Source organism: Myotis daubentonii, chromosome 1, assembly GCF_963259705.1.
Source record: "Myotis daubentonii chromosome 1, mMyoDau2.1, whole genome shotgun sequence".
In the NCBI taxonomy this organism is placed as follows: domain Eukaryota; kingdom Metazoa; phylum Chordata; class Mammalia; order Chiroptera; family Vespertilionidae; genus Myotis; species Myotis daubentonii.
This window is the reverse complement of record NC_081840.1, coordinates 96,984,893-97,001,258: the sequence shown is the minus strand read 5'-3', so window position 1 is coordinate 97,001,258 and position 16,366 is coordinate 96,984,893.

The following is a 16,366-nucleotide window of genomic DNA, read 5'->3' as shown; positions in this document are numbered from 1 at the left end:
CCAGTGATTAGACTTCATATAGTTTACTAAGTGATCACTTCAATAAATCTAGGACCCCTCTGACACCATACATAATTATTACAATATTTTTTAGTGTATTCCCTATGCTGTACTTTACATCCCCATGACTATTCTATCACAACCAATTTGTACTTCTTAATTTCTTCTCATTCCCCCCACCCCTTTGCCCCCAACTCCCTTCCATCTGGCAACCATCAAATTGTTCTCTGTATCTATGAATTTGTTTCTGTTCAGGGTTGTGGTGACTTCTCATTGGCTGAGATGTGATAGATAATCATTGGCTGGCTTGTTGCTGGGCAAGAAGTAAATCTTCCTTCCTCCTTCTGGGGTACATAAACTAAGCTTCTTCTTGCCAGGGTCTGCAGCAGATATATGGAAGACATCTCCTCCTTCAGGGTTTCCAACTCTATTTAAATGAGGTTTTCCCTTTTATATTTTCCAGTACTGCACCACCTGATGGCAGCATATCCTAATTGCAGATTCTGGGCAGGAGCGAGCCGGGGAGGGTGGTTGTTGGCTAGAATAGAACATAATTTCTATGAACTGAGTTAATTCTATTCAGCAAAAATTAGTAACTGGCTACAAATGTTTTTGGAATAAAGAAGGAGATCATTAAGTGAATTAGCTGGAAAAAGGCAAAAGAAATGCCAACATCCATATGAATTAAGGGCAAGACACTGTCAAAGTAGTGTTATAAAGGGCATCTCTCTCTCTCTCTCTCTCTCTCTCTCTCTCTCTCTCTCTCTCTCTCTCTGCCATATTTTTCTCTGCATTAGATTCTCCTCTGTAGGGTCATGATGGCCTTAGGAACTCATTGCATCCTTAAGACACCCAGAGCCTAAAAACTGGCAAAAATGCTTTCCTTAGCTCCCTAAGTAAAATTCTTTAATCATAAATGGGAATAACCACAGGAAAGTACATGTTTTCTACATGTAGAAAAATAGAGGCAGTTTCCCTTATAAGGTAGAGCTTGCCGCCCAAAGGTGACAGCCCATGTGGGATACCTGCTATCAAACCCCCTTCTTCTGAGACTTTCTTTTCTAGGTGTCAGTTTGAAAACACCGCATTTCACAACCACGTTCAGGATCAGGCCCTAGACGTTGGACCTTGTACTGCCCAGGCCAAGAAAAGCTGAACACTTTTTCATGCCCAGCCTGGTCCATGCTCTTGGTTCTAATTTCCTTTCTGAGGCACAAACTTCTTTCTCAAAGAAGCTGGTCCCTGAATCACGTCATGTATCCAGTGAGACTCTACCTACCGATGGAGGCTTAATCCAGTGCTTACAGATTCAATAGCAAAACAGTATTGAAAAAACATCATCCTGTCATTTTTATTCTATAAGGTATGCAATATAGTAAAGAGAAGTTTCCAAAAAGTTTCCACACCTGAGCTGTTGGATCTGTGTTTGTATGTGTTTTATGTTTGTTTTTATCAACAGAGTGCTGACTTCAACTCAGAAGCAAACAGCCAAACAGCTATGTAAAGAGGAAAAAAGAGAGAGAAAAGGGGGAAAAGAAGGAAGATTTGGGTAAAGAATTGAAGAGAAGAAAGTAAAACAAAAACGTGGGGCCTTGTCAGAGAAATCACATGCTTGTGCAGGCTATTTCTGGGGACAACAGTGGCAAAAAAGAGAGCGAATGTAATTCTAGATATTTTAGTGCTGCTACGCTTTGAACTAAGAGTGCAGTGCAGGAAGCAGTCAGCACCATTCTGGTTTAACATGATCGGGAGCCTTCCCTCTGGGATGACATGCTAAGTCCACTGGCTCCTTTCTGACAGGCCTTAATGAGCCAGCCCAACGCTGAGGCTGTTTCTCTATTGGTCAAGGACACAAGTATGGAAAATTCCAGACAGTGGATAAACAAAAACCTTCCACTGTATTTGGCTTTGGGGTGAATGATATACGATGGTAGAATTTTCAGTAGCAGATTTCCTTCCTAATGATGTTTTTCTTAGGCTAATAAGGCAGTCCCCTTCATGCGCCTGCACACTTGTGGCCCCGCGGCCCACACTGCCTCAGAAGCTCTGACACACCGCTTCTTGCCACCTTCACCTGCTTATGCAAATGTTCCTCTGATGATTCTTAACAAATTTAAGCAGATAAATACAATTTATCTCTACTTCCTATGTTTTCTGGAACCTGGAATTATTTGTTATGACTAGGTAAAATAAAGACTATTTATATACTTACGTTAGGGCATGTTATCTCTCTCCCACTCTGTAACAAATACTATTTCCTGAGAAATCTGAAAATAAGCTTTAGATAAACCAGAGTCAGTTGTAACTGAGTCGCAGGACTACACATTCTACCTGAAAGGAAATTCAGTAAATATCAATTCACTTAATCACCAATTTCCTGTAATAATGAGGATTTCTCCCACATTTTGGTTTCCCCTTAGCTTCTGCACAGGTCTCCAACCCTGCCTCCTTCTGTGCTGTCACTGCTGTTTTTTTATACAGTATTCCCTGTGAGTCCCTGGGGAATTGACTCTCGGACTCCCTCAGATACCAAAATCCCAGGGTGTTCAAGTCCCTTAGTCAACCCTTCATATGCTTGGATTCTGCATCCATGGATTCAACCAACCCTGGATCAAATCACTGTTGGTTGAATTGAAGACATGAACCCATAGATACAGAGGAGTGACTGTACAAATGGGAGGCTTTCCTGTCACCGCACACGACAGCTCACTATCTTTTCTACTCTGTCAGATTTAGCCTCTGGCCTGGTATTTGCTTTTTCAACGGCCTCTGCCCTTGCCTCTATAGTATTTTTGGAAAGAGAAGCAATCCTTCTTTAAAGCCTGTTTAGGGCCTTCTCCATTTGAGCTGATTTGTGCCATGCAGCTGCTCTGGTGGCCCTCCTCTGCCACGTGCCTGTGTCTTGCCCCTGGTTTCTGGCAGTGAAACCCCAGCAAACTGGCCACCTGGCTTGAGGATTTAGGGCATGGACAGAGGTCAAACTGCTCACTAGCCCCTACATGGTGATTTGGAACCCTGGTTCCAGGCATCTCACCCTCGTCCTGAGCAGACAGCAGGGACAAGGCTGTGGGTCTTCATGGTCATGGTCACTCAGTGAGCCAACTGCTCTCTCTGAGAGCTTGTCTGTTGCTCATGAGGGGCTGCAGAGGGAGAGGAGCTGTGGCGTCTCTGCCCAGAAAGTCTTTGCTCAGCACAGAATTTAGCAAAGGGTATGCTCTAATTTCATAGCTTGGAATACTGCTGAAGGGAGTGTCACACAGTCTCAAAAATGAGGCAGAGGGACTAGGGGTCAGACTGTCAGAGAGGGGGCGGGTGGGGAGAGGTATCAAGTGTGGCCCTTCCAGGGGAGAGGATCAGAAATGGAGAGACTGGGGAGGTGATGGAGAGAGATCCACCAAGACACAGGCAAAGGGTCCCGGCACCTAAGTGAGGAGAAAGAACCCTGGGCAGGACTAAGGACAGCATTTACTCACGGTACCCTCTGAGGAGGGAAGAGTGGAAGAAATAAAAGCCCTGAAGTTACTTCCAAACATGTGTGTGTTTTTTTAAATGTAAAGTAATATATAAATCTTTTAAAAATCATGTAAACCATTTTTAAGTTACAAATAAGTGGCATTAATTACATTCACAATGTTCAAGCATCACCACTGTCTACTTCCAAAAGAAACTCTCTACCCACTAAGCAACTGCTCCCCATTGCTCCTCTCCTAACCCTGGTGACCTTTAATCTGCTTTCTGTCTCTATGAATTCACCTATTCTAGGTTCTTCACTTAAGTAGAATCATGTAATATTTGCCATTTAGTGTTTGGCTTATGTTTCTTAGCACAATGTCTTCAAGTTTATCCGTGTTGTAGCATGTGTCAGAATTTCATTCCTTCTTATGGCTGAAAAATATTCAATATCTTTTTAACTACCGATTTTCCCCACTTTGGAGACCTTTGCAAAAACAGAGTTCTTGATGAGGTGCATGAAGGCATGTTGCACAGAGGTCTCATCCACATCAAATTCTGACCACATTCAACCTTACGAGTTGGGTGAACTTGGAAGAATGAACTGACAAGGAGTTAAATGTATGAAGGCCCTGGCCCACTTGGCTCAGTTGATTGGGTGCCGTCCTGTGCACAGAAAGGCTGCTGGTTTGATTCCTGGTCAGAGCATATGCCTGGATTGTGGACTTAATCCCAGGTAGCGGGCATGTAGGAGGCAGCCGTTCAAAGTTCTGCTCTCACATCGATGTTTCTCTCTCCCTCTCCCTTCCCTTCTCTCTCTAAAACTCAATTAAAAGATATTTATAAAAATATGGAGAAAGACAATTCAGTACCCATTTTAATATTTTCCTACACCTTAAAGGGATAGAAATTTTCCCAATTTGTGGTTATTTACAGCAAGCATTGTAAATCAAGCAAATGCCATGAAGTACCAATAAAGTTTTTTAAAAATCAGCCTTAAATAGCTAAACTTTCAATAGCAGCTCATAAAGTGAGGCTTGGCAGTTGTTAGGTAGTTATGGTTAAATTGACAGTCCTTTGGGGAATTAAGATATCCAAAAAGCAGAAGTAGTTAAGACTATAGTGATAAATGGTTGGGCTTGTTGGTTGGAACGATTTTATAGCACACATTTAAGCTTAACCGCTTGTGAGAAAGTGAACAGGAAATAGAGGTTATCACTTCTTCATAGCCACTCCATTCATTACTGACTCTAGGGGGTCTTATGACAAACTAGGAAAGGCAAGACTGCGCCTGTTTAAAGGAGGAAATCATTTCTAGGTAACATGATACTGTCAGGTAGAGGCGGGGTTAGAGAGTTGTGAAAACCCAGCAAAGGTACCAAAGAGAAAGTTTAAAAAATGAAATATCAGAAAAGAAAAATTTTAAAATCACAATAAAGAAAATATTAAGAATGTAATTTCCTAAGACTCCTGGTGGAAGATGATAGCCCAAAGTTATACTTACTCTACTCTCTTTGTTAGCTCCCGCCACCAGTACCAAGAAGAAGAAAAACAGAGGGCAAAGTTCCATCTTTGATGAATCTTGGCTTGGACCCAGCCACAGAATATGAAGAATATCTGTTGTATGCAGTGACATTTTCACCAAATCCAGGGTTAATATAAAAGTTGATGCATACCTCTCTACATCTCAAAGAGGATAGAGATTGCTCTCCAAGTGAGTGAAGCAGTATTCTAAAACAGCAAAACCATCGTCCCTTACCTGGAAAGACAAGCACTTGGGTCATGAGCAGACCACAGGAAAGGAGGGGGGGGGGGTCAATCCTAATGGGAGTTCATTTTATAACATAGAACTAGAAGGGAAATGGGGCTGCAAGACTGATCTTCTCTTATCAAGAAATGGTCTAGAAGTGAGCCAGACCTGGAAAAGAAGAGAAAACAATGATCTAGTTTATAATTGCTGACCTGAGTCAGTTGAACAAAGAAGTAATCTCTGAGAATTGCCATATTTTACTATGAGCCTCTTCAGTTCCAGCCTGGGAGAACTGCCCATGCTGGAGACGGGAGTTCTGCTCCCACACAGACACAGAGCCGCTTGGGGAAGGAATGTGAGCATGGTGTTGTTCTGAAGCACATACGTGGACTAGAGCTGAGGGACACTGTGCCCTTTCCATTCCCCTCTCCACCTCTTCTTGAGCAAAGAGTAATAGTAAGGATAAAGGACAAAAAAATGGGGCCTGAATGTAATTCTCAAAAAGGAGAAAAGCAAACATACAGTAAGCAAAAAGCAAATGAAGAACCTGCATAAAAATAACCTCCATGAAAAAATAACATCTCTGACAAATATTCTATCTATTCAAAGAAGTTAAAGAGGAATTACAGCTTGAAAAGTGAGCTCAAAGTGGATATAAATGACATCACTATCGCAGAGTAGAGAATGATAAGGAAGTGAAAGTGAACCTCTTACGGGCAAGAAAACAATGGAAGATAATTTAAAAAATAGAACGAAACATATAAATGTAAAAAACAAAAACAAAAGGAAAACTTGATACTGCTAAAAGTGGCTATGAAAGACTGACTAACACAGAAAATTTAACTAGAATTCTGCTATGCTCTGTCAGTATGTATTACAATACCCAATGCCTCACAAAGTGCCTGGCATAGTATAGGTACATAACAAGTAATAATCGAATAAATGTACATGGCATATAAACAATATTGAGGAAGAGAACATAAAAGGGGAACTTAAATAACTTAGATATAAGAATTTTTTTCCTGTAATAAATTAGATTTTAATCTGTAGATGCAGAAGACACAGAATGCTCCAGAATAACCCTTAGACGCATTAGGTTAAGTTGCTGAATTTTAAATAAAAAATTGAATGGAATTCAGGCAAAAAAAAAAAAAAGTAATGTATTGGTGGGAATACAAGGCTGGCATCAAAGTTTCCCACAACACTGTTCAACTAGTCAATTAGTAGGACAGCAATAACAAGAATTCTGAGGATGAAAGTAAGACCCCAGAACTATTTAGGTTATCATGAATGTATAAAGGGACAAAGATAGTTTCAACCTGAGGGATTACAGCGTTTATGAGCTCATCTTAAAAAAATGACAAAAACCATTGAATCAAAAAATAAATCTAAATATAGCAGGAAGGGGAAGTAGTATATGAAAAGGCTCCGAGTAAGCATTATACCCATTTCAGTAGCTGTAGGTGTTATGCTTTTAGAGAAAATGTAAGTACTGTAGCATAAATATTGATAATGTAAAATTAAAAAGAAAATGAGAGGGAGGGAGAGGGCAACAGGGAGAAGGGGCATAGGAACAGGAGGAGAAGGGAAAAGGGTAGGAGTGAGGAGATAATTTGTTTCCCTCTGTGGAGACTAGAACTTGTGGAGTTGTAAAGGAGAACCCCAAGGTGTGCACCAAGCTCTAAGTTCTTAGAGAAAGTCTGGTTTGTGAAAACACAGAGACCTCTGAGAAGAAGGTAGCAGAGGTTCTGCCCCTCCAATTGCTGAGAAGTTGGTGCGCAGATGGGATGCCTCCTGGTACCTTAAGGGGGACCGGGGAGATGGGGAGTATAGCAAGCAGCTGGCATGTCTCCTGATCACAAGGGCCAAGAGTCTCTGCCCCTCCCCCTACTCATAGAATTTCCACTGCTTAAGACGGACTGGGCTTCACATGAGGCAAGTTTTGAGCACACAATGGAAATGGCATTAAGCATCCAGACAGAGGAATGACAAACACAATATCCAGAACAGCAGTTTCTACTGAAATGATTGTCTGAGAAGAGCTATTATAACTAGATAATAAAAAATGCATCACAGGAGAGTCAAGGTATTTACAAGATGTTTTTCAGGAAGATACTTGTTACACACACACGCACGTGTGCACTTGCATGTACATCTGATCAAAGGACTCATATCCTGAATGTATTAAGAAATACCTTAAAATCAATAAGAAAAGAACAGACAATCCAATTCAAAAATGGGCAAAAAACTTAAATGAGCACTCCACAATATTTAAATAGTCAATGCATATTAAAACAAAAATTAAATATTAATATTAAATATCAATGTGTTTAATTTTATTTTAATATTAAAAACAAATTCAAACCATAATTGGATGCTTCTACAAATCTACCATAATGACTAAAATGTTAAAAACTGGCAAGTTTGGGGAGCAACTGGATCTCTCAGACCCTCCTTGTGGTGTTGTAAACTGGTGTTACTCTAAGGAAAATTATTTGATAATATCCCTAAAGCCGAACATAACAAGTTCACTCCTACCTAATAGAAATATGTACCTAAATTTACCAAAATAAATCTACACGAATGTTTATAGTAGCATTATTTGTCATAGCCCCCAAATGGAAAACAATCCAAATGTTCACCAACAGTAGGATTGACTATAATGATGCAGTAGTGATACATAGCAATAAAAAAGAATCAGGTGCTGCTATATGCAGCAGGATGGATGAATCTCACAAACACAATATTGAACAACAACAAAAACAACTGTGTAACTATGATTCCATTTATTTAAATTTCAAAAATAGGCAGAAATCAGAAGAATGTTTATCTTTAGGTCTCTTTTAATACGTATATATTTTTTGTCTTGATCAGAGTGTTGGTTACACAATTACATTTCCTTTGTAAATGTTTGTTGAATTGCATATCTATGATTTATGAAATTTTCTGTTATATTTTAACTAGAGACCTGATGCACGAAATTCGTGCAAGAATAGGCCTTCCTTCCCCCGGCTGCCGGCACCGACTTTCCTCTGGCACCCAGGACCCAGGCTTCACTTGCATCCCCAGATTCATCCAGAAAGTCGTCCGGAAGGACATCAGGTCTAATTAGCATATTATGCTTTTATTATTATAGATAAAAATATTTAGAAAAAACAGCATCCATTTATAATAAAATCTTTTATACAAGAATAAAAGAATATTGTTAAAATATGAAAAAGAATAACTATCTCAAACTCCACCCATCTACATATATAAAAGCTAAGTGACCAGAACACTGGAATGACTGGAACAACCAGAGTGACTGGTTGCTATGACGTGCACTGCAGCCGGCCAACAGCCCAATTGAGGGCCAGTTGGCCAACCTCCTGCAGCCCCTCCCTCTGGCCCTGCCCTGCTCCCAATCACCCCCTCCCAATTGGGGGTGGGGCTGGCTGGCCAACTGCCTGCAGCCCCGCTCGCTGGCTGGCCCTGCCCCTGATTGGCCCTCCACACCCTGATTTTGGGTGGGGCCATCTGGCCAACCTCCTGTGACCCCTCCCCCCAACTGGCCTGGCCCGATCAGCCCTCATGGGGCGGGCCGGCCAGACTCACCCATGCACGAATTTGTGCACCAGGCCTCTAGTTATTACATATAATATTTAAATACTAAAAGTGAGCTCATTACCATGGAAAATACAAGAGAGATCAGCTGACCCCTTGAAGTTTCTATTTTGCATCTTCACCAGCAATGATGACAATTTATTTTTTTCAAAGTTTTATTGCAATTTACAATGTATATTGACCCTGTGAACTCAGTTTTGTCATTAAAAACTGTTCTGGAAATGTCAGTCAGTGTTATAAGGTAAGAGAAATAAATAAAATATAATATCAGAAAGGGTCAGTGAATTCCCATTATTTGGAAATAATGATTGTATACCTGGAAATACAAGTGATACATCTGGATAATTAATTTTAAAACTTGAATCTTAGCCCTGGCTCATGTGGTTCAATGATTAGAGTGGGTCTCAATTCCGGGTCAAAGGCACATACCTGGGTTGCAGGTGTGATGCCAGCTCTGATCAAGGCACCTGCAGGAGACAACCAATCAATGTGTTTCTGTCACATCGGTCTCTGGTCTCTCTCCTCCTCCTTCTCCTCCTCCTTCTCCTCCTCCTCCTCCTCCTCCTCCTCCTCCTCCTCCTCCTCCTCCTCCTCATCCTCATCCTCCTCCTCCCTTTTGCTCCCTCATTCCCTTCCACTCTCACTAAAAGCAATGGAGAAAATATCTTTGGGTGAGGATAAATAAATAAATAAATAAAAATTGAGCAGAGAGAGAAGTTGATCTGCAATGCCATTCCAAATAAGGCATCAGCCGACCCCTTGAAGTTTCTATTTTGCATCCTCACCAGCAATGATGACAATTTCTTTTTTTCAAAGTGATGAGTGAGTTTTATTGCAATTTACAATGTATATTGACACTGTGAACTCAGTTTTGTCATGTTAATATTTGTAAACATATTTCTCTTCTTTCATGTGTGTTAGTTACTGGAGAGATGATTTCAACTATACTGATTTTTCTTTGAAATACACATAGAAACACTTAATAAAAATAGAATTAAATGCTAGGAAATATAATTTGTTACAGAGCTTTTTAAAAAATTCTTTATTGTTTAAAGTATTACATATGTCTCCTTTCCCCCCATTGACTTCTTCCCAGCTGTTCCCACCACCCAGCACATGCCCTCACCCCCCTACTGTCTGTGTCCATGGGTTATGCTTATATGCATGCATACAAGTTCTGTGGTTGCTCTCTTGTCTCCCTCCTATCCTCCACCTTCCCTCTGAGGTTGGACAGTCTGTTTGATGCTTCTCTGTCTCTGGATCTAATTTTTTTCATCAGTTTATGTTGTTCATTAAATTCCACAAATGAGTGACAGCATGTGATATTTCTCCGACTGGCTTATTTCACTTAGCAAAATGTTCTCTAGGTCTATCCATGCTGTTGCAAATGGTAAAGGTTCATTCTTTTTTATAGTAGTGTAGTATTCCATTGTGTAGATGTACCACAGCTTTTTAATCCACTCATCTGCTGATGGGCACTTAGGCTGTTTCCAAATCTTAGCTATTGTAAAGACAATTTCTATTGTTCCACATCCTTGTCAGCATTTGGTGTTGTCAGTGTTCTGGATTTTGGCCATTCTAATTAGTGTGTAGTGGTATCTCATTGTTGTTTTAATTTTAATTCCCCTGATGACAGATGATGTCGAGCATCTTTTCATATACTTATTTTCCATCTGTATATCTTCTTTGGTGAGGGGATTCTTAAGGTCTTTGACCCATGTTTTATATCAGGTTGTTCTCTTATTGTTGATTTTTATGAGTTCTTTGTATGCTTTGAATAACAGTTCTTTATCAGATGTGTATTTTGCAAATAGTTTCTCCCAGTCGCTTAGAAGTTTTTTTAAACTTTAATGAAGTATAGTTTGTCAGTTGTTGCATTCATCATGCCTTGGTGACATATCTAAAAAGTTATTGCCATACCTCAAGGTCATCTAGGTTTTTTCCTATGTAATCTTCTAAGAGTTTTATAGATAAAAGTTTTACATTTAGGCATATGACCCATTTTTAATTAATTTTTATGAGGGATGTAAGGTCTATGTCTAACTTCACTTTTTTTGGGTATTTTTGCATATCAATGTCCACTTGTTCCAGTACCATTTTTTTTAAAGAGTTTCTTTTCTACATTGTATTGCTACGTTGTCAAATATCAGTTGGCTTTATCTGTGTGAGTCTATTCTATACCATTGTTGAATTTGCATATTCTTTTGTCAACACCACTCTGTCTTAATTACTGTGGCTTTAAAGTAAGTCTTGAAGTTGGGAGTACCAGAACTCTAATTTTGTTCTTCCAGATTGTACTGGCTATTCAGGACTTTTTTTCTCTCCCAATATTTGGAATCAGTTTGTTGAGATCCACAAATTAACTTGCTGGGATTTTGATTAGGATTGTGTTGAATCTGTAGATAAAGTTGGGAATAACTGAGATCTTAAAAATATTGAGTCTTTCAATCCAGGAGTATAGAAAATCTCTCCATTTATTTAGTTCTTTCATCAGAGTTTTGTAATTTTCATATATTGATCTTGTACATATTTTGTTAGATTTATACATAAATATTTCTTTTTGGGGGGAGTTCCTAGCTATTTTTTATGCCAAAATAAAGTGCCAATGGATACAAGAGTTAAACATACAAAAAATGCTAATAGCAGAATAATACTGTAATACTAATAGCCAAAGAGATGGATGAATCTCTTTACAATTTTTTCACTATCTATGTACCAGGTATTATTATTGCAAGTGCTTTATATATAACTAGAGGCCCAGTGCATGAAATGTGTGCACTGGGGAGACAAGGGTGAACAAAAGAACAGAAGCCCTCAAGGCCTCCACCTTCATGACAGTTAGAGTCCAGTACCAGAGAAAAGGGAGGGCAGACATGAGTGTCCCTCAGCCCAACCTGCACCCTCTCCAATCTTGGATTCCTCGAGGGATGTCCGACTGGGATGATCCCACAGGGATCGGGCGTAAACCGGCAGTTGGACATTCCTCTCACAATCCAGGACTGCTGGCTCCCAACCACTCATCTGCCTGCCTGCCTGATTGCCCCTAACCGCTTCTGCATGCCAGTCTGATGATGCCCTAACCCAGCCGTGGGCAAACTATGGCCCACGGGCCGGATCCGGCCCTTTTGAAATGAATAAAACTATTGAAAAAAAAGACCGTACCCTTTTATGTAATGATGTTTACTTTGAATTTATATTAGTTCACACAAAAACTCCATCCATGCTTTTGTTCCGGCCCTCCGGTCCAGTTTAAGAACCCATTGTGGCCCTCAAGTCAAAAAGTTTGCCCACCCCTGCCCTAACCACTCTCTGCCAGCCTGATCACCACCTAACTGCTCCCCTGCTGGCCCGATCGTCCCCAACTGCCCTCCCCTACTGGCCTGGTCTTCCCTAACTGTCCTCCCCTGCAGGCCTGGTCCCCCCCCCCCCCATCAACTGCCCTCCCTCCCCTGCAGGTCCAGTCACCCCCAACTGCCCTCCCCTGCTGGCCTGCTCACCCCAAACTGCCCTCCCCTGCCGACCATCTTGTGGTGACCATCTTTGATCACATGGGGGCGGCCATTTTGTGTGAGGGTATGATGGTCAATTTGCATATTACCTCTTCATTATATAGGATAACTATTTTAATCTTCACAACAACACTAAGAAACAGGTTATTATAATTATCAGTATCTATTATGATTTACAGAGAGGAAACTGAATTAGATAGGTTAAGTGTCTTCTTCAAGATTGCAGATCTTCTAAGCAGAAGAGATAAGATTGGCATCTCAGCAGTTTGGCTCCAGACTTCGTGCTCTGAGCTTTACTACTTCTATGCTGACCAAATATATGCAACCCCCTTCAATATACCCTGTGTAGATGCACAGATACTATTTAAGCTTCCAAGTTTAAAAATATTATAGAAGAAGTAACAAATATATAAAATACAAACCAGGAAGATATTTGAAACATATTTTATAGACAAGGTACTGAATTTTTAAATATACAAATAGATCATAAAAATCACTAAGAAATGGATGAAAGGAGGGAAAGAAAGAATAAAGGAAGGAGGGAAGGAAGGAAGGAAGGAAGGAAGGAAGGAAGGAAGGAAGGAAGGAGAGAAAGAAGGACACAAACAAATAGTTCACTGAAGAGAAATACCAAGTGGCCAATAAGCTTATGCACAATGTCACTCACTTTAAAATTACACCAATACTACTTAAAACAATGATACATTATTTTTACCTAGTATATTGTTAAGTATTAAAAAGTTTAGTAATACTCAGTGTTTTGACCAAGTTATGAAAAAAACAGACATTCATGCCCTACTGTTGGAAGTGTAAATTGGTAGAACTTTTTGTTGTTGTTTATTAATCCTCACCCAAGGATATTTTTTCTATTGATTTTTAGAGAGAGTGGAAGTGAGGAAGGAGAGAGAGAGAGAGAAGAGAGAGAGAAACAGCAATGTGAGAGAGACCTATCACTCCCGTACTTGCCTATCTGGGGCCTAGGATGATCAAACTGCAACCCAGGTACATGCCCTTGACCAGGAATTGAACCCTTGAGTTTTAGGTATGAGAGACAGTGCTCTACCCCTGAGCTAAATGGCAAAAGCTAAATTGGAAGAACTTTTAAACAGTAATTTGGCAGTGTCCATCAAAAGCATTAATGTACCTATCATTTGAGCCATTAATTCCACTGCTAGGTATTTATTTCACAGGCTATAAATAGCCTGAAACACATATGCACAAGATTGTTCACTACAGCAATGATTGTTCACTATAGCAGTGCTATTCAAATATGGAATGCACAAGGATAACAATTCACTAATTGCTTGTTATTAGTCTGTGAGGAGTTAAAGGGCCAGAATGTAAATCAACTACACTTCTAAGAGCACAGTGAGTTCAAGTAGCAATTTTTTTTCATAGAAGACTTTCCTGATTAAGAAGCAGTATGTTGTCCTGGCTGGTGGCTCAGTTGGCTGTGTGTCATCCTGTGCACTGAAAGGTTGCTGATTTGATTCCCAGTCACATGTCCAGGTTTTGGGTTTGATCCCTGGTACAGGGCATGCAGGAGGCAGCTGATCTAAATTCTGCTCTCACATCAATGTTTATCTCCCCTTCTCTCCTTTCTTTCTCTCTCTAAATATTAATAGAATTTTTTTTTTTAAGAAAGTAGTATGTTGATTTACATTCCGGTGCAAGCTCCTTATCTCAGTGTGAAACAACACTTTGAATAGCATAGTTTACAGTAACTAATAATTGGAAATAACCCAAAAGTCTATCAAGTGGGTATTTACTAAAAAAATTAAAATATATTAAAAATAAAATCCTATGATCTCACTCATATGTGGAATCTAATGAACAAAATAAATCGAACAAAATATATCCAGAGACATAGAAGCATGGAGCAGGCTGTCAAATCTCAGAAGGAAAGTAGTGGGTGGGTGGGTGGGTGGATGGAAAGAGATCAACCAAAGAATTTTTATGCATATATGCCTAATCCATGGACACAGATAATAGGGTGGTGAAGGCCTGGGGATGGAGGGGGCAGGGCAGTGTGGACTAGAAGGGATCAGTGGGGGAAAGAAGGAGACATATGTAATACTTTCAACAATAAAGTTTTAAAAATCGATATATATAAAAGGCTAATATGCAAAGTGTCCCCTCGGGAGTTTGACCGGGAGTTCAATCACTTGCTATGACGTGTGCTGATAATCAGGGGGCAGTGCAGAATGAAGGAAGGCCCCGTCTGGCAGCCGGAAGACCCCTATTGGCCCTGATCTCTGGCCAGGTCTAGGGACCCTACCTGCACACGAATTTCATGCACCGGGCCTCTAGTAAATACATAAAAACAAATAAAATCATATGCATTCATTTAATAATGAGATATGCATATCTACATATATGTACCACTTTTATATATACATGACAGAATGGAAAAATATTGCAGAGAATTATAAATATAGTTAAAAGTGCAAGATGAAAAAGTATGAGTTTGCATATGCATAGGGTTTTTGGAAGTATACACAAGACATTGTTTGCCATGGTTATCTTTGGGCTATGGAACTTGGATCAGGGAAAGACAGGGCATAGAGATTTTTATCTTGTGCTCTGTTATACTGCTTACACTTTTATACAATCTAGCATAAGTTACATTAACACTTTTTAAAACCATAAATTAAAATTTAAAATTTTGTTTAAAAGTAATGAATACAAGTCAAATTGGACTCACTGCAGATCAAATTTCCAGAAACTGGCTTTGGGGTGAAATTTATTTCAGAAGACTTATTGAGACAATCTTTACATGAATTTCCATGGAGTCATTTGTGTAAAGATGTAAAAACACATGAGCATGTTTTTCCAAATTCAGAAATCTGGTTTTCTCATCTTAAAAAAAAAATTTATTATGGGCAATATATACACCTCCCAAACCAAATGTTTAGTCCATCTCTAAGATACGTCTCGAAGCTAGAAAGTGGTTAAGTTAAGATATTTTACCTGCAGTGTGACGATCAGTTATCTAATTCTGATCATAACTGTTTCAAAGAAGTACAGGACCGCCGAAACCGGTTTGGCTCAGTGGATAGAGCGTCGGCCTGTGGACTGAGGGGACCCAGGTTCGATTCCGGTCAAGGGCATGTACCTGGGTTGTGGGCATATCCCCAGTAGGAGGTGTGCAGGAGGCAGCTGATCGATGTTTCTCTCTCATCGATGTTTCTGACTCTCTATCTCTCTCCCTTCCTCTCTGTAAAAAATCAATAAAATATATTAAAAAAAAAAAAAGAAGTGCAGGACCAAAGACGCCTTATGCTCAAAAAGGCCCAAAATGGTAGATCATAACATGTTTTTGACAAAATCGAGGGGTCCTATATGCTTCATGGAAACCACAATTTATATTGCCAAAAATTATGGGATATTAGACCTTTCAGAGCATCTGGAATACATTAATAATTGTTAACATTTGTACAGTACCATGCAGTGTGCAGAACACTTTTATATCTGTCTTACTTAATCTGCACATCTTTGGAGAGGTGGTTTCATAGATCAAATTTTATAGATGTAAACTGTAGGTACAGGAGAGTTATGTTTATGCCCCAAAGTCACTAAGGAGTACAGCGGCAATGCCAGGCTATGCCAGCCAAGTCCTGACCACCACTCTACACTGCCTTCCAAGGCATGGCCACCCTAAGCGCCCCAGACGGAAGAGTCTGATTGACTTGCTCTTGTTTTCTGTGTTTGTTTGCATGATATTATGGCATTGAGCTGGCTGAGTTTAAAAGGAGACCATGGCTGTTGCCACTGTTTATTAAACATCGCTATTTGCAGTGGGCAGAGAATACAGATAGTGGCTTGAGTTCTCAGTCATCTTAAACAGGAGGATTGAGCAAGATGATTAGAGGGAAAAGCAATTCTTGTTGATCTGAATGAAGGAAGCTCTTGCACATGCTGTGTTTTCTATTGCATGTCTGTTCTTCTCTTTGTCCTAGCTTATGCTTTTTCCAGAAAGTTCAGACTAATGATAAAATGATCTTCCTTGCAGGTTTTTCTAACTCTGATACTAACTTTCACTGTTTCATTGCAG